This window comes from Microchirus variegatus (genome assembly GCF_963457635.1).
Source record: "Microchirus variegatus genome assembly, chromosome: 14".
Taxonomy (NCBI): domain Eukaryota; kingdom Metazoa; phylum Chordata; class Actinopteri; order Pleuronectiformes; family Soleidae; genus Microchirus; species Microchirus variegatus.
In genome coordinates this window covers 11,263,592-11,289,633 of record NC_139815.1, presented here as the reverse complement: position 1 = coordinate 11,289,633, position 26,042 = coordinate 11,263,592, and the positions used below count along the sequence as shown (strand labels likewise).

Genomic DNA, 26,042 nt, shown 5'->3' with positions numbered 1-26,042 from the left:
CACTTGTAACTGCTTTATCGAGATATTCCCTAAACATGTAGCTGCTGTTTTTCATGTACATGTTGGATGGAATGAGGATGGTAGTATTTTATAGCACTTACTAGCACTGATTTATTTTACTTTATGTATGTATTTTATATTAATATTTATATATGTTACATATGTTTTACTTCTTGTCAAGTTATAATCAGTTATTTATGGGGGTTTTTTTTTTTATAATAATTTTAATTTTGCATCATAAATACGTTTTTACTGTCATGTTAAAACGGACACTTTTATTTAGAAATTCTGTGTACTATTGTCACAAACTGTATGCAACTGAATACACATACATATATATGAATATACATAATGAGAATATATATGTATATTTAATATTATTATTATTTTCTTTCTTTTTTTTTTCATTCCTGCATATGACGCTCAACACACAACACAGCACAAGGCTTTGATTGGTCCATAGAAATCTCGCACCCCTCGCTAGATCTCGCGATATCAAAAATCCTTCCCAATGAGAAGCGGATCAGGAGCTGCAGTCAGTCAGTGGCTCTTGTGGCAGGGAGACAGAACACTCGGTCCACGGTCGCGCTGGTAGCTCCATGGTTCAGCTTGAGCTAAAGCAGGACTGTTTAGAACTAACCGACGAAGCCGAGATAATTCCCACTGTCGTCACGGAACAACGTCCTGCTCTTCAGGACACATTCAATCCTCCAGGTAAGGTTTGGAGCGTCTTGTTGTCGTCCTCTGTCCAGACATGCAGCGCTAGCTGATATTTACCACAGTTGACTTTTATATCAACACAGACACGTTTAAATACCCACCAGCTTTCCCCTCCCTGTCAGTCACAGTATATCCCGGCGAAACAGTCATGTATGTGATTTAAACCCTGCTATTGTCGACTTGTGTCAGCGGAAGCAGAGGAGTGCAGTAACTTCAATTCTCATTGTTGACTATCTTTAAAATGCATTCCCCCCTGTTAGCTACTATGCTAACAACACAAGTGCTAGAGATAAAGTAAGTGTTGGTTGTTTGTTTGGTTTACCAGCTAGCTGACAATGTCGCCTCTGAATGTGTGCGCTTTACCTTATTGTCCTCCTGGAGAGGTTGTGATGAGGTGGCTACACGAGGAAGCCATGACAGGCGTTTTGTTTTTTTTCTGAATGGATCGGTTTAGAAACGGATTAACTCAACCTGTGCCACTTGTCTTTTTTTTGGTTTTAATCAAAGTTAGCTGAATCCGCTAAATATGTTTTTACTCTGCTGCAACTTAAGAGCCACAGCACTGTGCAGAAGTTTGGACGCTAAAAGTAAAGTGAGCAAGTGATCTCGTGTAGTTTAAAAAAAAAAAAATATATATATATATATATATATACACGTGTGTGTATGTGTGTATTATACACACATATACACAGTGTATATATATATGTATATATGTGTGTGTATATATATATATATATATATATATATGTCTGTGTGTGTGTGTGTGTGTGTATGTATGTATGTATATATATATCTGTATGTATGTATGTATGTATGTATATATGTATCTGTATGTGTGTATATATGTATGTATGTTTATATATATATATATATATATATATATATATATATATATATATATATATATATATTTACGGATATATATCCATATATATTTATATATATATCATTATTAAGACAACGCTGAACATTTAAACAAAAGTGTTCGTATGCGAACGTTCTTCAGAGCGCCTTGGATTGCTTGGAATGTGGATTTGGTCTGTGTCAGTAAACAGGTTATCATTAAAATTGATTTGTGGATGCCGTTCGTCGAGACAAGCAGTCTATGAATTTTTGGATAAATGCTAAAGGGGACATTTTTCTGAGAAAATGGTCCCAGTGATTGAATCTGTATCCAACAATTAATGACTTAAATAATATTTAAATTCAAAATCCCCCCGTTTAAGCAGCTCAAAATCTTCTTGAAAGTAATAGTCACTTGGTGTGTTTCCATCAGCCTGTTGTTATGTACATTTCAAGTTGCACTTAAAAGCCCTGAATAAAAACACAGAAAATCTTTAACTAGCTTATAAGGTTCCGTGCTTGAGGAAGGAGATAAACTTGACAGTGATCTAAAATGTGAATACGTGCAATGTAAATAGATTCAGCAAACACAGTGTGATGTTTAGAAATTCTGTTACTGAAACATCGGTATGGTGGACAAAATTATAGCCACGCAGATGAGAGGTGGAATGTGTCTACAGATGAGGAAATACCATTACTCAAAAGAGCAGAAGAAGCAAATATTGCTGCAAAAATAATGGAAAGCAGCATTGAAATAAGAAATAAAAAAAATACTTGGCGCTCTTGATTTACATCACCAAGTTGCACCTTTTCATTATTCTTCCGTGGTAACCCTGATTTAAACTAGAGATTGATTACTCTCTCCATTATTTTCAACAACAATCATGATATTATCGTATACGATATGCTATAGGAGGTTACAATCAAATTAAGATGTACAGTACATGCCTACACAATGTGAATACAATTAGAATACTCCACACGGCTGAATATGATTATGGCTTATTCCAGGACATACCGTTTCTCCTTGTTTTCTTCTGATTACTGACTGAAAGGAAAAAGCTATGAACAAAACAGTAACAAGCCCAGGGATCAGAGCTGTATCTCTGCCTGTGTCCAACAATAGTGTATAAACTGTAAAAGAAAACCATATTCTTGTAGGACATTCTTCAACTATATTGTATGTGGGACAATACTACGTTAAAGTTATGTGGGTCTTAATACACAAACATAGAAAGTGTGCTTCTGTGGGAACAGTAACCATGACACACTTTATTTTTAGTTTTTAACCTCAAATATTGAAAGATCCGCTTGTGAACTATTTTAAATTCCACCATTTTGAAATTCCTCACATATATGTTAATAAGGACATGACTTACCCATGCACAGTGTGTAACCCTATAAAATATTTCATACCAGTATGACATAGTATAGCAATATACATTCCTACAAACAAGATGGTGAAACACTGGTACATGACAGAAAACTATTGATTATTTTAGGTAAACACTGTTGTACATTTTAATACTAGATACGCTGCTTATACCAATCAATCAGATTGCAAGATTTTGATTTGGTCAAATTTGTGAATTAGGAAAATTGAACACTCTAAATTAACAGCAGGTGTGTATGTGAACGTTGATGGTTTGTCTCTATGTGGCCTGTCCAGACTGTACCCCTGCCTTTCACCACCATCATGTGGAGGTTAAAGCAGTAGAAGATGAATGGATGGATGGATCCATGAACTGTCTGAAAACATACCATGCAATCGCAGAGGCAGTGTCAAATGAGATATCCACTCCTGACAAAGTAGTCCTTTAGACTGTGGTATCAATCAACAGTTCTATCAGCCCTTCTGAGATGTTTTCGAGATGTATTTCCTGCGCTGCGGTGCAAAATGTACTTCTTCTGAAGTTACTCCTCCCTGTTGCATATTAAATGTTTTATGTTTGCATATTAAGACCGACATAACTTGAATGTAGTCTTGCATCTTGTCCCATATATCGTTGAAGAATGTCCTACTAGAATCTCACTTTCCTTTTTAGTTTATACTCCATTATCCATCGACACAGGCAGAGATACAGCTCTGCCCCCCGGGTATGTTGTTCATAGCATCTGGTTTCTTGGCTGGGTGTATTTATTTACACAACTTTACAATACTTAACTGTGTGGCATTCACAAGTCACAAATGGTCTTAAACCATCACTATCTTCAGAAAATATCAAATGTCTGTTGCTATCTGCTGAATTTGCCAGAGTTTTGTTTTATGTCTCCGCTTTGATTTATTGTTGTATGTCCTTCCAAAGCCATTTTCAGTCTCCTCCCTGATGAGCGCCCTTAATCTGCACATTTCACGACACTGCATGAAGTGTCCTTGTGGCTGAGGTTCTCTCTTCTTATGTTAAATGAGTGGGTTGTTTGAAGAGCACAGGACAGAGAACATGAGTCATGTTTGAAAAGGTTGATTCGTTGAACTTGATGATATATTTTCTCCCTTTTTTCTGGGGTATTTGTACTGTGCAGACGTAGCTGTGTAGGAACCAGTTATGCAGCTTGTAACGTGTCCAGGCTTCTGCTTTGAACACACAATAGTAATTACTATCCTTAAAACCTGAGACCTCTCTATGTTGCCTTTGAACTGCACCCTCTAAATTATGTAGTTCCCTTTTCATCACATATTGTTATGCTTACAGTTTTAGTCCTAACATGTTTGTCTCAACTCGAATCAGCAGGAGCAAGATCAACTGAAAGATAACACATTTGTGTTTATGGCATTTGTATGTCTGTAGCTTGAATTATTCAACTCGTGATCACTATATCATCGGAGCAAAAGATAATTTCAGCAGATGTGACTAATTAGCAGAAGTAATGATTATCTTGTGTTGTGCCTGCAATGCATCAACCAGAGTGATAACACACACGGCATTCTTTGTTCAGTGATATATTCTTCAAATTACACTAGTATTTTCTGTTACTTATCAAATCATCATACATTTCGGCTGAATGATTTGATTTCTCATCTTGGGAGACTGAATATTTTTACATGAATAGGTTCATCTTTTTCATACATCTCTACAGGAAGGGTTTGCATGAGGCTGATTCTCTCCGCATGCTCTTGAAACGCTCCCATCTGTTTGCCTTTGTCAGTTAGATTTGGGGGACATTGCTCTGTCCTTCTTTTGATTGATTTGTGGCGTCCTGATTTTTTTTGGGCCCCATTAAAAACTCAATTTATTTGTAACTTGAGGGTTTTTCTTGCCGTTGACTTTACTTCTTTTTGTTTTGACTCTTTGAGACACTTGGGATGCCATCTTAAATTTACCACACATAGCCTCACTAATCCCACAAAACAAACCTTGGATGTGATGTAGAAAGGTCAGAAAATTTACAAAAGAGACAAGTGAAGAATGTGGCCTTGTACTTGTTGCTTTCCATCAATGTAGCAACCATTTAAATATTTTCTGATAATAACTTTTGGCATTTTTCCATTATACAGTTTGGCTGGTAGTACCTGGTACCTAGTGCTTTTTTTTGGTTACCTGCACTGACGAGGTTCCAATGTGACGTTGACAGACTGCCATGCACTGATTGACAGTGAGTGTCATGGACGCGACGTCCCGAAATCTAACCGAACAATCCGGCTTAAAAATCCAGAAAACGTGTTGATCTTCAAATTTTAGCAAAGGAAAATTGGGGTAATCTGTCCACCACTATGAGACACTTAATGTAAGTGTGCAATCCCAAAACGAGCTCTACAACTACTCTTTACATAGTCTGGTCTTGGCGTTGAACTGCAGTTCAACTTCAGTTTCAACTCCTGTCTGCTATAGTGCTTAGGGATCAATTTTGATGATGGTTATGTTCAAGGATCAAGGAAGTTTATTGGGATTGTGTCACAACAAAATTCAGTTATGATGCCAACCCCTTCTCAGGATTTTGAAATTTTACTATAGTAGCATTTGGCCAATTGCTGCAACACAGTTTGTATCTTTGTGTCTGCCTTGTTTTTATGTTGTTAATAGTTTTCACCAAGCCAAGTTTATTGGCAGTCCTCAAACCTTCATTTCTTGAGCTTTCTAAGATCTTAACAGTGTTCTACTCAACCAGCCCTTCATAGTGACTGCTTTTGTTCACTTTTAGGTCACATGTTTCTTGTTTCTCTAGCCTACATTCTTCAGTTCACTTTTGGCTGTGGATTTAGGCAGCCAGATGAGTCCAGTCTCTTTGAGGGACATTGCTATTCTAAACCTTGACCCTCACAGTACATCCAATATGCCCTGCTTCAAAGGCAACACACACACTCCACTCATGTCTGCATACTTTGTAGCCACAACCCTCCCCCATGCATCCTCTTCTATAGCGCTCCTCAATGCTAAGCACCAGCCACCCCATACAACAAAAGAGAGTGGCCCCAGATGCCCTTAGGCATGGAGTGAACAACTATGCTCCCATCTCCTTATGCTTCACACTTTTTGGCTTTCATTGTACAGATGTCTTCCAGAGACATTTGTCTAACACTGCATTTGTATTGTGTGCAGCCAGGATTATGCGCTGGTTTGTCCGCATAGGCTTTCCAAGGAATTGTAACCCCCTGTGGGGAGTGAGATGCTCTGGTTGGCCCGCTCGTGATCATGTGTGGAAGATTTGTGCCTTTGCCTTCTGTACCGTCTATCACATTATCAGTGCCTGAACCCGAGAACCTCACTGCACTGCTTAATTAAAGCCGATAATATAGCACTATTTGTCAGCCACAATTGTCTCTAGCTTTGAATTGTGATTTCTATTCAGTGGCAATGAACTGAAACACCACCGTTCTGTCTCTCAGCTTATGCTGTGCAACCAAAGTTGATCATGTCATCAGTGCTATTCACTCCCTTTTTTACTCACTCCAGACTTCATGTGTCATTTTCTTTTCCAAAGAATTGTTGTCCTTCATGTAGCCGAGACAAGAAAAAGCTAAAACTTTTTTGTTACCTTCACAAATTTTATTTTATTTAAACCTTTGTGTTTCAGCCTTCAAAATTTCAATCCATCCAACCTTTCTTATGCTTTGTGATAGAGGGCTCTATTTTTTTTTATATTTATGGTATTTCTAAATCTGCTTTTGCTAATGATGAAAAAAAACTGCATCAGGTGCATGGTTTAAAAAGGTTTATGATCTTGGGAGCAAAATGCAAAATAGTGCCATCTCCCATTCCTCTTAATACCCATGTGCACTTGCACCGTGGCATATTGATATTATATAAGCTGGTAGATTTACAGTTCTGTGCAAAAGTCTTGGGGCACATCACCTCAGTGTCCTCTCTTTTTGTGTGTTTGTGTCTCGTATAAAACAATGTCACGGCGGTTAAGTGCAGCTGTGCTATGACCGCCCCACCCACGTGGAGGAGATGCTATGAAGTAATGGAAAACAATGTGCTTGATATTCAAATTCAGTAGAGCTAGAACTGTATCATGGAAAAGCACCGTAAGGGTAAGACACACAAAATACTTTACACTGTAATCTGTAGAAGCTGTTTTTCTTCCCAAAACATTTGTCATTTTAAAACTGCATACACGTTTCCTGTATATTATGTTCCAATGTAGTGACTGAGAAATAATCATACCGTATGGGCACATCATTGTACAGGGAAGCTGGAGAATACTGAAGAGGAAATGGATCTGTTTGTAGGCAAAGTGTAAGCGAGTGTGCAGCAGAGCATCAGTGGGTTTAACAAGCAGAGCATCAGTTGTGCAGCCACCTATGTAGCCACACAATGCTATCTAAAGTGCTGTCAACATGAGAACAAGTTTTCCCTGGTCTAGAGCACAGTTCATCTCCTGCTTCAGGGCAGCGATGCATCAGGAACAGTGCTGCAATGATTAATCGATGAATTTATTGTCACCTATTTTGACAGTTGAATTTCACTATTAACCACTTCTTCCCTGACCCTCTTTTTGGAGTCCCTGCTCGAAAATGACGTGCCCAAACTAAATAGAGTAAACCTCTGCAGTTACAAGCTCTATGTGGATTATCTTGGTATCAAAATGAAGATAACACTTGTGAGATTCTACCAGAGGTGTAAGTTTCACTGTAGATGCCACTGTATCAGAGTAAATGTACATGGAACACAGCATAATTGAAGGATTTTTTTCTCTCGCCTAAAAAAATATTGCATTTTAAAGCAAATATCACCTTTTAAAATATGCAGTATGAGCTTAAAAACACATGGAGGTCATATAACAACATGTGGACATGTGCAAAGTCTGATGCTGCTGAAATGAAGTAGAGTGAAATTACAGAGGTTTTATTAAAGAGATGTCTGGGCGTTCTCACTTTTGGCACAGCTTGGCACCATCTGTGCCATTTGAGATTTCTTAGGTACCAAATTATTAAAAACCCATTTAAATTTATTTATATGTCACTATTGGTCTAAAAAGAACTTGTTTTGAAAAAAAAAAAAGTATGATAACTCGCTGTAAATCGATGCTTCCTCTGCGGTGCGTAATAACAACTCTGTGACTCTGTAGCGTCTTCAGTTACGCAGCGCCATAGCTCTGGCTTACCTTGGTCAATTAGGGTGTTTGTCAGCTTGTTTTACTGTGAAGAAGAGGTTAAGTAAGTTAAGCGCTGTACTCGTTAGTATGGTTGGTATTATTTTCTTTGTGCACTTCCTTGTATTTGCAGTATTAATCGCCTTAATGTATATACTTTGGGAGTTGTGTGAATATTCATGTAAAATATATTGTAGGCTATTTTTTAAATGAGTTGCCTTTTTATGGCTCTGAGTTACGTCCCTTCGGTAGAAAGCAGTGGCGTAGTGTGTATATCTTTTGACTTTTATTTGAAAGAGTAAGATTGCATGTGGTTGCTGTGGTTGAGGGGTCTACGTTTTCTGTATTATTTATTTTCTTTATCAGATTGCTCTTGATGTGCATCAAAATTCACCTCCAAATTATTTCCAATTCCTTGCTGTTGGTGAGTCGCATTGCTTATGATGTGCAAAGGCCTTAAGAGTGCAAATGATGAATTTATGAATGTCCGTTCCATTTGATAACGGATAAGGGTTCAGCCTGAGCATTAAGGTTGTGTAGTAAAACGCCTCTGGACTGGACCATTTTACAATCACTCTCATGAGAGCTATCAATGAATGAATGATTTTTTCTTAATTGTTTTAATAGTCATCTTTATAACTCCACACCCTCTAATAGTGCAAAACCAGACCCTGACCAAAGAAACCCTTACTCGACCCTACTTTGCTGTACATCTGTGACATTCACACTTGAATGCACTTCTTGCAAATGTAGTTTTTTTTGTGTGATCAAATGTTTTCTTTTAATAGCCCAGATAGTCCTTAATCAAACGCATATTTAACAGTTGACACAGCTTTCCAAACATTTGCCACAAGTGGGCACTCCCAAAACATAAAGGAAGGTACCTTGAGCCCCCAGGAAACACAAGGTGCACACGTAATCATCTAGTATATGTTCAAGTAGTAGTATGTTCAATATGAACTATGCCCATCGAATGTGTTTGTGATCAGGATTTATTATGAGATGACAATTTGATATCGGCCAAGACAGATCCCCAAACAAAAGCAGGACTATTTTCTGCAACACCCTTCTTCCAAAGATCTTATAGAGGAAGGTCTTTATACTTTCAAGTAAATAAGTATACAAATCAGAAATCATGCCCCCGGGGGACCCTAGTTCAGTGATAATGAGTGACCTATCCTTTATGGCTGTTCTCAAGCAACCCCATAAACCCTGAGGGCTGCCCTGAGTTGAGTTGGCAGGTTAGAACAGTTCTTCAGATCTTGAAAAGATCACAGTTCTGTCTCATTGTAGATATTTCCTATGGTGCAAAAACCTTTTTTAGCCCATTGTGAGAAATTGACAGGCCTTTGCACTACATTTTCCTTTCTTTGAGGTGGGAGGCACAACCTCAGCCTAGGAGACTTGACTAGATTGGTGGGACATACTGCTAGGAGGATTTCCCTGCAGTCATTTGCAGCAGTTACTCCACCTACTTTATCAGCGCTTGTTTCTGGTTTTCATTATTTGGATTGGTCCAATACTGGTCAAAATCACAGGCTCAGATATTGAAGAACAAGAATCCTAAAAATCCAATACCATCCAACTATAAATGTCATAAATGCTCCACTAAGCACAAGTTGTAAAGAGAAATGTGTACCGCCAGTGTCATGTGACCAGAATGTGAGCGTGGAATGCTCATGTCTGCCATGCTGCATTGATTATGTGAGCTATGTGGACCTATTTTAAGATAAAGGCAATGCAGATTGAATCTAGTAAAAGGAGAAAAAAATCACAACCTACATCATATCGATAGGGGACACTCAAAGCTGTAATATCAGTATTGCCTATATAAATGAAAAGTAAATAAATAAAATTCTGTAATATTTTCTTGTCTCAAACATTTCATACATTTCATGGTGGTGGTCAGAAAATCTGACAAAAATAACCTTGAGCTATTCCAGCAACTAACAATTTTACCATTATGACATGATGGCTAGCTATTTTTTCTTTCTCGATTCTCCAGTCCATGCAATTCACAGACATCCATGAATGGAACGTTTTAAATTGCCTATTGATTTCAGCCTCACAAAAATCAAATGTTCAATTAACTTCCAACGAGTTGGTTTAGTTGTAAAACTCAGCAGGTGATTGGACAAAAGCTAATTTAATTCACTGAATTCAAAGACAATTTCCTCCAGTTTAATTACTGTTTTATAACTCACAATTCTGCCGCAAAGTAGAAACGTTATCCTTGTACAGTTTCTTTCTTCTTACATAACCTCTACTTTACTACTTGTCCAGAAAAGAGCATATGCAAGCTGTTTAATTATGATTTATTTCTGCATGAGCATTTAATGATTCCCGTTTTTGGGGCTTAATTTAAAAATGTTTTTATCTGCCTTGTCATGAGGAATTATGCTGAAGTCTGAAGGCCTGGGAATGCTGACTACAGTATAGGGTTTAAAATTACACAGAGAGAAATCACAGCCAAATAAATAGGCTTTGCTTTGCCATTTGGGATCGAGCATGTCTCTTCTACTTATTCACTGCCTATACTGATCCATACACCATGCCTGAGTAGCACATTATCCATTCAGCTCAGCACTGACAGCAGTGGTGGTATTGATGGGCCGTGGCTGTCTCAGTGTCATGTCTACAAACCACCTTTATCCATCGAATGTAACAGAGAGTGCGACTGTCCAGCCAAGGGAAGAGCCTTATTTTTGCGATGCATATAATGGACATAAAGCTATAAAGGTGGGGCAATAGTTAAACTTTAGAATTAAGAAATGTTTTAATTGTTGCTGTGCACGTTAACGGTGATTATCGGCGTCAATGTTAACGCATGCAGTGTTTCCATGATGACTGACGGCAAAAAGACACATGCGCCGTAAACGTGACGTCAAGCACGTCTTTTGCCGGTCAGTCGTCATGTATGAAACGCATCATGCGTTAACGTTACCGACATTAACGTGCCCAGCACTAGTTTTAGTATCATTACCTGTCACAGAAACAAGCTTCTATTATCAGGTTGTCAATTAGGTACACCTTTAGCCAAGCCAGACAATTTTGTAGTTATCCAGATACAATATATAATAGAGGTGCACCTAAAATTCGGCTACCGAAATTTTCATCCGGAAGACTTTTAACACCAAAACAAAACGACTGAAACAGGATGTTGTGACGACGCATGCAAAAACTGCATCTAGAGTCTGTGAGTACACGGTGGAACAGCACCTATTAAATGCTGGAAAGTCTCTCTGTGCAAAAGCGAAACTTGGCTGCATGCATCGCAGATTATAACTCCCCGCGACATTCACTCGGCTCCACTGCACTTCATCGCGACTGTACTCGATCCTCGTCATAAAGATCATCATCATACTTGGATGTGGGGATAAAGCAGCGCGTAGAGAAATTATCCAGGCTGCGTTGTGCACTTCTCCGTCTCCAAGCGGTGTGCTGTGTGATGTGTCTGTCTGCACCAGATGGGGGGCATGCACCCTTGTTGTCTGATATGTTTGATGAGATGCTCCTGAATAATTTCATAGATTCTTAATTGGTTTATTCTTTGTAGCATGAATATTAATCTATCCAATTGACTTTAGTGAGGGAAGTACACACAGTCCCAGCCATAACCGCAAAATTAGAATCAAAAAAACACTGGTACAGCATTGGCATAATAATTTCCTTCGGTGTTTTGGGCCAACAATTTTTATTTCGGTGCATCCCCAATATAGTAGGTAAAATGTTTATGTCTGAGTTGTTGCAGCGATGTCAGTATTGTTTGTCAAGAGCGTTTAAATTGTGAGAGATCTCTTAGGTCTCATAGGTAACCTGAACTACCCCAGTGCTTTGCAGTTAGGTGTATTGCGGTGGTGTTTGTTTGACTGCCACAGTAATAGCGTGGGCAGTTTTGATTGAACATTGCAAGTTGGTTCAGAGCGTCAAGGAGTCAGGGTTATAAATTCACCAACGTAACCCTACTGTTAATGCTTGTGACATATATTGAAAATGCATATAAATGCATACAGATGTAATTAAAATGGTATGAAACTTAGATATAGATTTACTTGTTTAATTGATGTGCCTTTTTCCTATGAATACCTTTTCTAGACAATCTGAGATACTTTAACCAAGCACTGCACATGCAGAAATCATTTTAGGAAAAGGAGACATTTTGCAAGACATATAATCAGGCAAATCTCCTTGCAAAGTGATCTGACTTTACTGCAAAGGGAGTGTTCATGATTAAATCAACATGTTTTCTTAGTCGAGCCACAAAAACCTGCAGCGCACACCCTTTGGAGGTCTTTCAGTGCAATCTTGTAGTTTTCCTTAAGTCTTTCTGCTTAGACCTCAGATGATCTAATCATTTCATTAGAAACTTGACCTTAGACTTGTCCGGAGAAAATCGAACAAAAAAGCTTTCTCATCCATAAACAGGCCATGGCAAGATTTCTAATGTGCTTCTTTCCTTCATCCCCTCCTCTTTTTCACAACATTTTATATGGTTTTTTTTTCATTTTGATGTTCCCCACCCAGTGGAGGAATGACCAGAAACTGAGAGTGAATCGCCCAAATTGCAGCACATTTGGTTTTCTCCATATTCACTTAGAGAATAGAGAAGCAGATATACTAGACATTATAGCATGGGTATCTTACTTATTAATGCTGTAAATGCAGTCTGCATTTTGACATTACTGAAAGTGAGAACTGAGTGTGCCTTTTATGATCAATGACCCGAAACATTTTGGTGTCCCACTTTCTATTTCCGATTCTGTCTTTTTTTTTTTCAGTTGGAAATTTTGACATTTTAAGAGCAGCACTCACTGATTGTGGAATAATATGATATGTGTATATGCCAAATTCGGAGAGAAGAATAACCTCTCCCACCCTCAGCTCTCTGGAGCTCTTTGTTTCCCTGTCTTTATTTTTCAATTCTGTCATATCTGCCAGAGATTGAGCGATATATATACCATCAAAGCTTTTTTTGAAGCTTCCTACTTTCTACCGAAATCCTTTTGATTTCCGACAGCATAAGCTACTTAATATTCCAAACTAGTCGGTGGCCTTTTCAGAGAACTAACAAGGTTTTGAAGATGCAAGTCTTGTCTTCATGTGAAAGGCAGCTGTGACACAGCCCTCCTCTTTTTCAGAGCTCACACCGAGGTGTCTGTGCTGCTTAAAAAGTTCAGAGCTGTTATTCAGGCCAATAGGGCATGTTGTTGTGTCATTTTCCCTGCTGTACTTTGGGGCTTTGCAGGAATGTCCTTCCTCCTTCCTGTGAAAGACCAAACATGTTCTTCCGCGCTCGTCTTCTGCTTCAAAGGAGGCTACGTCGGGAAATGCTAGTCTCTGTGTCGATTATTTATACAGCGGAATGATCTACTCCATGTTTGAGCTGAAATAATTACTTGATTAGATGTTTTACAGAAAATGACTTGGCAGTTATTTTGACTTTGATTAAACACCGACTGCAATTTTCAAGCAGCAATGCCATGCTGCTTCCATTTTCTATATTATGCAGTCTGTTTTTCTTTTCTTTTTAGTGTTGGTTTGACAAATTGAGCAATTTTAAGATGAAACAATGAATTGGTAATGGATAATTGGTAATTAAAATTGCCATTAGTTGCAATCTTCCATCTTTTTGTAAGATATGGAGATTAAATATGGTGTGAAGCGCATCGGATCTGATTAGCAGCACAATGACCTTCCATAGATCTATGTTAATATTCGGGCTGCGTGATATATTGTAAATCTATCTTCATCCACAAGGCGCTTGAACAACACCTGCTTGAACTGAGATAAATGTTGGTTTGCAGCGCGACTCGCTCCTAAACTTTCACACAATCATTAACATCAACAGGCTCTTGTATTTGGCTTGTTTTCTCATGTCATGTCTCCACTCTCTTTTCTACCTGCCAAGTTCTGTATCTCGTGTATGAGCAGAGACACACACGGGTTGGAGTGAAAGGTAACTTGGGTAAACAATGAGTTAAATGCTTCTCATAACACAAAAAAACAGAAATATCTGCTGCAGGAGAGGCTGCACCTGTGGTGACAATTTTTATTATACAGTGCTGTGCAGAAGTCTTAGGTCATTAGATTTGTTGTGTAAGCAATGCTATAACGACAATAGAGGATAATTATTTCTATTTCTAAATCTCCTCTACAGGTATCAAGTATTAACGTGATCTACGTGAACTCTTTTAATACTGGAGTGGAACCTTAATTAATGTTACTGGTAAATCCTGTGTTTGTCCTAATATTTAATTTTAAGAAATATCTGCTGTAAAAAAAAAAATATTACTCCAGGTTTATTCAAGACATGCTTGAGCATTACATACACATGTTGCCTGAGTTAAACTCATTGACAGCTCGCTTATCTATAAGAGCAGCTTTAAGTCGCATCACTTCATTCCAATAATCACAGAATTTGACAGACATGACTGTATATGACATTAAAGTATGACTAAAATTACTATTTTTTTTCTGTTTTTGTTGTATAATTCATCTTAGTGTTAACTGTATACCAATATACATACAAAACAATTGTATTAATAATTTATTTGTAAGCGACATCTAGGTTATCGCATGATTTCCTAATATCGTGCAGCCCTAGTTAAAATGATGGATCTAAGTTTTCCACTTTCAGCTTTGTTGCATCCACAATAAGATTGTGAACAATCCCCGTGCCTTACCAGCTTTATTGCCGTTTTTTGTGGCTTATTGGTATAGTGGTATAGTGATGAGCACTGTCTCTATCTCTACCTATCTCATACCTGTTCATTCTGTTATTGCAAGAAGGATCTACTGACAATGACGCATGGTATTCTGCCAACAATACAATCCAGTACTTTTGGGAAAAACTATAAAGTGTGAAAGTGCATACTATTTCAGGGAGTCACAAATGAAAGTGCACTTTCTGCATATGAAAGAAGGGAGTAAACTGTTGGCAAACTGTTGTACCCAGCAGGAGCGTAAGCCACTGCAACCGAGTTGCATTATTTCACACGAACAAAAATAGAGCAGCAGAGTCCCCCAAATATATGCAAAGTACCATTTATATAACTTCAGAATTTACTGTCTACATCCCTGAGCAGTTGTGACAGCCACAACACATCTCGCACCATGTGATGCTGACACACTGAAAACTTCTTTGTTGACTAAATCCGGTGTGAAAATGGCCCTCACATTTTGAGAGTTGGGAGAGTTTGGCGTGGGGCCAACGGTTTGGAAGTGTATTCCTATCGTTGGTGACAAGTTTGGGCCCTCAGGTTTTTATCTTTTAAAGTGGCACTTTGCAAGTTCGGTCAGTTTATTTCACCTTTTTCTCTATGGAGCTCCCCCTCGTGTCTTCCACTTTATCCTCACTGTCGTAAAAACTCAACACTGATGCTCCCCCCTTCCCTTCCCCTCGCCTGGCTGTCTAAAAATACTTCATGTAGAGGAAGAAAACGTATAAGTTGCATCTGTCTATAAGTCATATTCCAACAGCAGCATGCTGTTCAATATTCTAATTCTATAGCTCTGTCCATCGCGCTTTCAGCTCGCGATTTGCCTTCTTTGATTTGTTTTCATAGAAGTAAGAGTTACCGCTGCTTTTCGCCTCTGACAAGTTTTTCACTCACTCCAAACTTTCTTTCTGCTGCTTGATAACTGTTTTTGGCTGCATACTTTATCATTCTGCAGTATAGCATTTTTCTTTGGTGGTGCCCTCTTGTGGTCATAGATGACATAGTGTATATTTTGATATACGAGTCGCTTCTAAATATAGGTTGCATGGCCAGCTAAACTACTAAAAAAAAGCATGACTTATAGTTGGGAAAATACAGTACAGAACGCCAGGACTGCATCCATTTACTTGTGTGTGGTCCTTTTGCTCGGTTGCTTTTCAGTTTCTAGCACTGCACTGATGAAGGGTCTAAAATAATGCCATCGCTTCCTCGAATCTTATAGGCAGTACCTGGTTACAGTGTGTATGTGTAAGATGCACATTGTGAGGTTTGGAAGGAAATCCAATAATGTTTTTTGTGTGAAGTAATTATCTCTGTATTGGCAGCCTTGGCAGGTTTTTGGCTAATGCCAATTTCAAGATGGATGATTCAATTTAATTATCATCATAGAATTTATTTTATTATTTATATTAATTTATTATCACAGAACATCAGTGTGACGCACAGCCATTGCAGTATGCCTGTTTTTCTGGGCGTGTTCATGTTGCTCTGAGATGAAAACATCAAAACTTTTTGCAAATGCAGCAAGCACTTAGAGCGTAGTGTCTTACCCTGGATTTCCACTGGACGCGCTACAGCCGCGGAACGTCAGCGGCGCAGTCGCCGTCGCAAATCGCTTCCATTCTAATCAATGAGAGCATTTCCACCAGACGCGCTGCGGAACGTTTCAGCAGTGTCCCAGAAGCGGCTCGCCACGCCGCAACGCTATCGATAGGTAGCAGTTCTATTTTTGCCGTTGCCGCTGCTGAAACTCGTAATTTCCAACAGAGCAGTTTGCACCAGACAGGAAAAGCGACACAGAATCAAAGTAAAACATTTCCGCCCCACTTTCAAAATAAAACACAATACGCAGGTCATATAGCCTGTCACAACTTCACATCAACATTACGTCGTGACCGGTGCTACTAGGTCAACAATCAATTAATCAGAGCGTCTCAGAGAGTCATAATGTACGACGAGAGACTGATTGTTGAAGTGGAAAAACATAAAATCATTTATGACACCAGATCAACAGTTCTTCCATGTCAGAGTATGAAAAGAAGCTGTGTTGCTGTCGTTTCCTTTATACACACAGTCTATCGCTGGATCTCGCGAACTCGCGTCCGTTCAAGATTATCACGCGATTTTCCATGAATACCGCTGGCTCCCAAGGCACCGCGCCGCTGCCGTAACGCGCCTGGTGGGGATTGCCGCTGGGCAGAGGACAAAGCAGAACCGCGCCGCTGACGTTCCGCAGCTGTAACGCGTCCAGTGGAAATCAGGGGTTAGTCAAACCGCTAATTTCCACACAGGTTTTAATTGTATTCTTAGTTTAATGTGTTAATTCAGGGAGGTTGCAATGCAGTACTTAATCTTAATCAGCTCCCAGATTGCTTATTAATGACGGATGCGACAGGAGCGCAACCCTATACTCACGCGTTTTTCTTTGTGGACGCTGCATGTTGTAAATTGTCCCTTACACACCCCAAGATAAATATATCAATGAAAGAAAAAATTCTGAAGTTGTACAATTAATATATTTTAATAGCAAGGTGTGCAAGATTAATTTAATAATCCTTCAGCTTTAGGAATGAAACAGTTTTGTAATCTGTTGGTTCAGCAGTGGATATTTGTGTGTGTGTGTCGCTTGCCAGACAACAACAGGGTGAACAGACGGTGTCTGTGGCGTGTATCGTCTTTCCATATAATTTCATGCAGTAGCCTTATATTATTTCATTACAGTCCATTTTAAGAGGTAGCCCATATGGTGTAATTTTTATTGCCTGTAAAAATTTTCATTATAAATTGAGACTAAAAGGAGACACGTTTTCCTTTGCTTTCAACTAATTAAATGTTCTAAAGTTACATTTTTGTGCCTGTATTTTGTTCACATACATAACAGTGTGGGTCACACAAGTATTAAAACGGGTTTGACTAATTGGCATACAGACGTGCGTCTTCCAAACACTTCTTTAAAAGTGTTGTCTTCCTAAATACAGTACATGAAGTGCTAACTATTTTTGTACAGCAACTATGTTGGACCAAATCAGGAAAAAAAATGAGTGTACATCTCGGTTGTGTGCATGTGTGCAAAGGCTGATTTGATTAAATAGCTGAAGAAGGGATCACATTTAATCTGTTTACTTTAACTCTGAGCACTGAAATATTCATTAATTCAGCTCTTTACTTTGCAGACTGAGAATTCTTGGATATTGCTGTGGGTATCAGATGGTCAGTGATAGTTGTCACCATGGTGGCATCAGCAGTGCAGTCATACAATGTTTGCCCAGCCAAGAACTCCCCAGAGAAGATATACTGCTGGTATTATGAATGCCCAACACATGAGTCTGCTCTCCATCTCCCTTTTTACCCCGACTACAAGCCCTGATAGATGGCTGCCACTGTCACGTTGGCGGGCAAATGAGGAGCGACTAAAGATTATTAATGACCTAATATCATTCTCAGTTAAGCAGCTGTAAAAGAAACATATTCTGCACAATGTTCAAAATGGTTGCCATAAAGTTCCTAATTCCTATTTAAGATTTTAGACTCTTGCCTGAGAAAGGTCAGCTGAATGAGACAATATGCTAAGGCTATGGAAATGGTGTCAACATGATGCTAAGCTAGGACACTTTGAAGTGGCGCTAAAGGGTTACTCGGCTTAAAACATTCTTAATTACACATCCTTAATTGGTTACGTCTACCAACCTATTCCCTGGGTAAACTCCCAACTCGAGAGACAAAACTTAAGCCCCTTTTAATTTTTAGTGAAGTATACGCAATTATCACAGATGATGAGCTCGGTTTTACATGTCTTCTTTCTCAACTGACAATCTCCTTAAACAATACAATGCTTTATCCAGTTATTAAAATATAACTACAGTTGGAGCTGAAACCATTAATCGATGAATCGATTATTAAATAAATGTTTGATAGTGCTGGACGCGTTAACGGCAGTTAACGGCGTCAACGTTAACACGCCTTACCGCATAGCGTGTTTCCATGACGACTGACCGGAAAAAGACACGCTTGTCGTGATGTTTACGTGACTCCCGATTGTTAAAATAAGTCTCTAAAGTAACGCTAAACTTTAAAAACAGAGGCACACATATGCAGTACACAGGTACGCCGGTTATTTGTAGCGCTGCTCTTTTCGTTTAATAAATAGACTGCTCCAGTTCGACTGTAGGCACGCTAACGGCACTAAACGAGCTAATGCAGCTTACGGAGCTAACTGGTAAATGGTGTTTACCGGTGTCACGGCACGTAAACATGACGTCACGGGCGCCTTTTTCTGGTCAGTCGTCATGGAAACAGGTCATGCTTTAACCTAGTGCCCAGTGCTAATTTTTGATAATCGATGAATCATTTTTGTTTTTTTCATTATTAAAACAAGATTTATGATTGTTTTAGCTTCTCAAATGTGAATATTTTCTTTGTTTCTTTGCTCCACATAACAAAAAACTCATTAAAACTGAATAATTTTGGTTTGTGGACAAAGCAAGACATTCGAGAACATCGTCATTTCCACGTTTGACAAACACTGATCAACGTTTTTGGACATTTTCTGACTTTTTATGGACCAAACGATTAAATAATTAGTTAGTTGCAGCTCTACCTACGATGAACATTTCCTTACAAAATGCAGAGATGGCAGAAGTGATGCCGGGCGGGTTGCAGAAGGTTTGACATTTACTCTCACATCTGCCTGCAGCCCACCAGCCTCAAAAAGCATCACTTCACCCATACAGTAGCCACGGAATATTGATTAAGGCTGCTGACATTTCTACTTCTTTTCACACTGGCTGGGTACAACCTGTGCCATCTCTGAGATGGCGGCAGCTTTCACACAAAAATGCACCATGCTCCTTCAACCCCATCATCAGAGCTTCAGTGAGCCACAAATATTTATATAAATGTGTGGTAAATCTGACAGAACTGTTTCTCCATGTCTTTATTACTTGGAGTATATGACTTCACACTATAACTGGGATTTTTTAAGTGAAGCTGCTAAAGGGGCAATTAACACCATTCCCATTGCCATGGCACTGTGGTCGTTTTCATTCCTGTTTCACCAATGCATGTATTGTGACGTGTTGATAAGACAAAACTGAATAAATAAATGATATTAGGTGCTGTGCTGTGTTTTCAAAAGTAAAGATTGCGACAAAAATGCATTGCCAAAGGCTATGCTAACAAAGCCAATAAAAGAAAACTGTGTGTATTGCACTTGACCAGGGAGTGAATGCTGACCAAACACATTCTCCCTGATAAAAATCCAGGTTTTTTTTTTGTTTGTTTTGTTTACTTTTACCTGAGGGACTTCAGGTATAATTGACTTTATGCATGGTCTCTTCCTGGTTTTCAAAAAGCCACAGCCCAACTATTTACAGGAAGAGGGATGCGGCAGTGCTCCACTTTTGTCCCCTCGCGACGCTTAAATTTAAACTCCTTTTTCATTTCAGGCCATTTTGAATCCATGTCCAATGCTCAAGTTTCCCCCTTAACGACAACTGACTGGAAGTAAAGGAGCTGGCTTGTGTTGCAGCAGGAGTTGTAAGTGAAGCTGTGTGCATAGAGTCAATTGTCGTGTTCAGCTCCAATCATTTACATGTATTCGAGAGCGAAGATACGGAAAGATCAACTGCTTTGACTTATTTGTGTGATTTAACTTGATTAGTGTTGATTTTGACTGTTAGCCTTGTATTGATGTTGGCCTTCTCTCCACATATGGTTGACTGCCGTGGTCCATACATGAATCTTATTTTAATTTTTTTATCATTTCATGTCAACAGTATCTAATTTAAGTGTCACAGGCACATTTTCTGAAAAAAAAATGGTGCCTTCCCTTTTAATGTGTCAATTTAACACATTCTTTATTTTAATAGTCCTTTTCAAAAGGTGCTAGAAATACATTGGTGCGATTAATTTCAGGGTAAAGTATCTGTGTCGTTCTCCATATTTGCAGTGATGGATTGATTGTCGGCAGAGTAGTGGTTAGTGCTATTTCCTTGCAGCAAAAAGACCTGAGTTTGTGACTAGAGCCTTTCTGCATGGAGTTTACATGTTCTCCACTAAGATGAGTTGCCCATAAGTGTGGGTGTGAGAGTGAATCGTTGTTTCTCTGCGATGGACTGGCAACATGTCCAGGATGTACCCTGCCTTTTGTCCTATGTCAGCTGGGATTGGCCCCAGTAGCCCTGTGACCCTCATGTGGAGGATAAATCGCTGCAATTACATATATTCATTTGTTACTTAACCTTGATTTATAGTGTATCTATGGAGTCCGTCGTGCTGTATTGATTCCAGCGTCTAATTGGACTCAATGGGAAAAAAAACAGTTAATTTTGTTTCCTTCAGTACAAAGTTTATATTGAGAAGCTGCTTAGCACAAGAGTAATCAGTCATAATTATTTCTCCAAACATTTAACATGTCCCAGGAGCATTGAAACCGAGTTGCACATGTTCAGCAAATGCGACGACGGCTTTACATGACTGAACTGAGATCTGTGATTAACAAACAAGAGCTTTGAGCAACATTTAACAGTATCTCCTCCATCGCATACTTTGTCCTACATACAAGGCTCTGTGGTATGTAAAATGTCACATGGTGCATAATCCTTACGAAAAGAAAACACAGCATCTACATATTGATAATTGGTTTTACACATTGCCCCGCATACGCGCTTGATTGCATGCCATGCCAAAAAAATAAAGATATAATACAGATTTGAATTAACTAAAACTTGAATCTACAATGACCAAAAATCCACTGTCTTCTCTCATGTGAAGGTGCTGAGGAAAGAAGAAAGTCAAGACTCGGCAAGGCTACGTACATCAGGAGGATGTCCATCTAATTGTCCCTTTCACTGTGAATGGATCAGAGGTCAGTGTCATTATCCTTAAAGCCCTCATTGTCAAGATTCATATGCAAGATGACAGTTATTTCCAAAGTTACCCAAGTTAGAGTAAGCCCACACAGAGGGGAAGTTATTTTCCAGATGTGTTATAGTGAAGATAATTCCACATGCTGTATTTGTATATTTGCAGGCTAACCTCTTGTGTGTGCTGATTTGTGCCAGACTCCATTACATGGACAAATTAAATCTTCTAAATACTCTAATCCTCTATGAAAATGGCCTTGTCTTGCATGTATGAGAATATGATTCAAGCATAGCTGTAGCTAGTCCTCCAGAGTGCTGCATTCCTCTTGTCAACACTGAATCATTTTCATTGCATTTGGAAAGACTGAGCTCTTTGAACTGACTCTGGGTGCATTCATTTGGACATTTCAACTGTGTAATTTTGAGTGTGCATTTAGAGGAACTGCTGAACTTATGACACCGACACACACCCCAAACCCATCACTTGTGTCATAAATATATAAGAGGCCATAATATTGTCATTGTGTCATTATAATTCTAATGTTTATTTTGAAAACTCATTTAATGTGTTTGTTTTTATAGAAACAGTTTTACTGTGTTGTAATCAGGTCTTAAAGGATTCATAGTATACCCTATTATACTAATAGGGTATACTATACTAGTTAACCTAGTCTGTGACATTTTTTGTCAACACTAATTAAGGATGGAGCACCATAGCCCTGTTCCGATTGCTCGGTTTTGAGTCTCTTTAAATGCAAATGAGACTGAGGCCTGAGCACATGTAACATGATAGAAATTAAGCCTGAACCCGTCGGGTTCTGTATATTTGGGCAAAAATCTTCAGCTCTACTCCAGTTGTTGTTTACTTGCAGTTATAATTTATCACAGAATCATGCTTCATTAAAATAGACTCCACCTTTTGTAATTTACAAACCTTTATGGAACGGCTACATCTAAAGGTGGTAATGTGAGATTTAGTACTCGTGCTTGAAAGGGGCCATCAGTAGAGTTTACTTTATGTTGTTCTCCAACACTTGTTTCTTTGAAGAACATAATGCCTTGTTTATTTATTACAGCATAGATAAATTGTTTTGGGATTATTGTGTCCCCTGTTGGTTGTTGGCCTTAAATTCATCCTGATACCCACACGTTATCATAATCAGGCTCAGAACCATGACACCCCCCCCCCCCCCCCCCACACACACACACACCTGTCAGAGAAACACACGGATCTACACAAACCATCCCATCTCCACAGCAGCTAACATGCCCCCACAGCTTCAGCATAAGCCCAATCATTTATCGGCAGTCAAAAGCTCTTACTTCACCTGTGGAGAAGAGCAGTGAACATGTCTGGAGTTTAGTTAGGGATACGGCACATCCACCTCACGGTTACAGCAGCCTTCTGCTCCAATAGCTCCCTAAACGTGGCTCACTGGCTTTTATTGCTGTGATGACTGCCTCTGATTTTTATGGTCAAGGACATGGTGAAAAGAAAAACAACTCTATTTACCCGTCCCTATGCTGAGCGCTGCAGCAGGGTTAACATTATTCTAAATCTTGTACATTCTACACCAGAGACCAAGACGGATTTTAGCAATTTCATATAAGATGCACTTCACAAGGTCAGTGTTTTTTTTTCTTTTGTTTTAATTGCTGTTGAACATATTTGATTTCATGCTCTGCTCAAACTGAGATATTTATGGTTGAAATACTACTATTATAATGCGCCTACTAGAGTTTTCCCAGCCTCATCATTAGGAATTAGGATTAAGATTGAACATCCAATAAGGATTATTTTTATTTTTACATATAGGATTTAAGAAAGTGTGCTTATTATCTATGTTCAGCAGATGTAACAACCTTTGATTTAAGCTAGAGAATAAGTTGCTGCATGTATTACAATTCAGATCTTTGTATTACGGACATGAGGAGGCCCTGGTAGCTCAGTGAATCAGGAGTGTGAACCTGGACAGAATTGTGGCATAAATGTGGCATTGAGCCTTTAAAAATGGAACCGTTAAAGCGCCACGTCACCCAATAAAAGTATAACATTTTTTACAAATTTCCAGAGATGGAGGATTTGGATCTGAGATGTATGTCTCATTTCCAAAACAACAGAGGAAGATGGGATTTAACTAAATAAATAAAATTGACAAAAAGCCGATGTCAAAGTCGCTTCCTTCAGATAAAATAAAAGTCCTACTCTGATCTTTACAGTGTAGCTGTCACGTTTTTTGAGTAAGTAAAAGATTCAAATGAATAAATTAAAAAAACTGGTGAAATTAAATCCATCTCTGTAATTGAATGTGAATTAAACAAATATGGCAGCATCATATTGATTTTAAGTTAATTCTTCATTTGACCAATTGGGAATATATGGGTGAAACCACACTTTAAATTTGTCACGATTTGTCTGAAACTGTTTTCTCGAATCAGCCATCTGAGACAAACGACTGAGTCGGGTTCGCACACACAGTCGACTTGATCCTTAAAGCAATGACCACTTAGGAAAAATAAGGAAAAACGGCATACTAACAGGAGTATCTAGTGCAGCCTGAACATGAGAGTAGCCTCCAACAAGCTCATCACTATCTTAAGCAGGAACCTTTAATGCTAGTCCTGGGGGCCCACTGCCCTGCATGTTTTATAAGTTCCCTTGCTCCAACACACCGGATTCAAATAAATGGGTTGTTATCAGGCTTCTGCAGTGCTTGCTGATGAGCTGACCACCTCAATCAGGGGAAACATCTAAAACATGTATGAAACACACCTTAATATACTTAAAAGCACTTCACATGACTGACAAACTGGGAAAAAAAGCACATGAAGTAGTACAACGTTGTGTTGCGTAATTAAGTTCATTTGTATTGCTTCTTAATGGATTTTATTCAATCACATTTAAGATATTTTCATGGTAAAATAGGTGTAAATAAAAAAGCAGAATTCAGAAAAATGTAAACGTACAATTTATCGGACAGATACTTCTAAGTTAAAGTCAGATGTGGTCCACCACTTGTGTGTCGTCATTAGCATATTGTGAATAGAACATATGGTGTTTAGTTATCTATAAATATAATGTGTCAGTGGTGATAATGATGTTTCCTGTGAGCCCTGCAATGACTGCCTTCATTAGTAATTCATCTTTTATCACTTGATTATTCTTTTGAGAGCACATCACTGAGTTCTAAATTCTTTTCATATTGTGGATATTCACACTCTAAACGCTTGAATTTATTCATGATCTAACCTGTTGTTTTTTTGAGAAATTCAGCAGAAATGTTTATATCGCCAATGGTCGTGGACTGTGAAAAATATCCTTCCTCTTTAAAACACACGTTCCAAAATGTCATGGATTCTTTCTGGCACCATTCACCACAGTGTCCCCAAGCTTCAAGAAAAGTGATTCAGCAGTTTTTCATAAGTTAGTTATAAGTTATGTCAGACGGTACCAAAAAACGATTTCCATGATGGGGAATATACCGTACCTGTTGTCTGCTTTGCTGCCTGCACTTAAACTGAAAATTACCTTTCAGGAATGCAGGACACCATTATATTCAATCGTAAAATTCACTGGTAAAATATTTTAAATTGGGTACTTTACATGTTTTTTATAGCCTTTAAATTCAGTTCTATATACCACTTTTTGAATGTGTGCAATTCGCTGCAGTTTGTAGTCTAGCTAAATTTGGTCATTTTCTACTGATAAAGTGAGGCCATAAAATCTGTTTCCCTTGGTCCTTTTCTTTGCATTTTCCTTGGCTAAACATGGCAACATCCTGCAAAGGTGTGACAGGAGCGTAAAGAAGTTATAGAAGTGTCCTTGAAGGTTCTCCGTCATCTGGGTCACAGTCATCTTCTGTGGTGAGCTGTAGGCGGCTGAACTAGCTTGAGTTAAGCCTCTCATCCAAGAGACCTCTTCAGTTCTGGCTAACTGGTGGAAAAAAAAGAAAAGGTATTGAGCCTCTGAGGCTGAAACCTGTCTCGATAGTTGTTAAATTGCAATGTTAAACATTGCAGATTGTTCACCCCTATGATCCAGTTTCAGGTTTTCAAATGCACTAAATATTTTTTAAGTGTCCGTCACTCCGTCAAGGGACAACGGAGACGGCAAAAGCTGTGATTGGTCCTCAGGACAGGCAGAGCGAAGCTGCTCTGTGCCGGCTCACAGTGCGCACCGAGCAAACGTCGCTGCCAAACTATAAATCTGTCATATCTTAATACACAAACCACATGTTTAGACTCTAAATGGCTAAATTCTCGCCTCAAATGATCTTAAAACTGCGTTCCGTGACACAGAAAAGTGAGAAACGGCCACTGTTTCAACAACAACAGTCTTTCTCTCTCGGACGCCATTGCTCAC

At 38.8% G+C, this 26,042-nt stretch overlaps 1 protein-coding gene across 1 annotated transcript in view; it reads left to right on the top strand.

Annotated features, from left to right (window-relative positions):
• Positions 1 to 575: 575 nt before the first annotated feature.
• glceb (glucuronic acid epimerase b) overlaps positions 576 to 26,042 on the top strand; it is a 45,884-nt gene continuing 20,417 nt past the window's right edge. The window contains exons 1-2 of the mRNA XM_083901247.1: positions 576 to 714; positions 21,588 to 21,681. The gene's annotated coding sequence lies outside the window, so the exon portion shown is untranslated. The remainder of the gene's footprint in view (positions 715 to 21,587; positions 21,682 to 26,042) is intronic.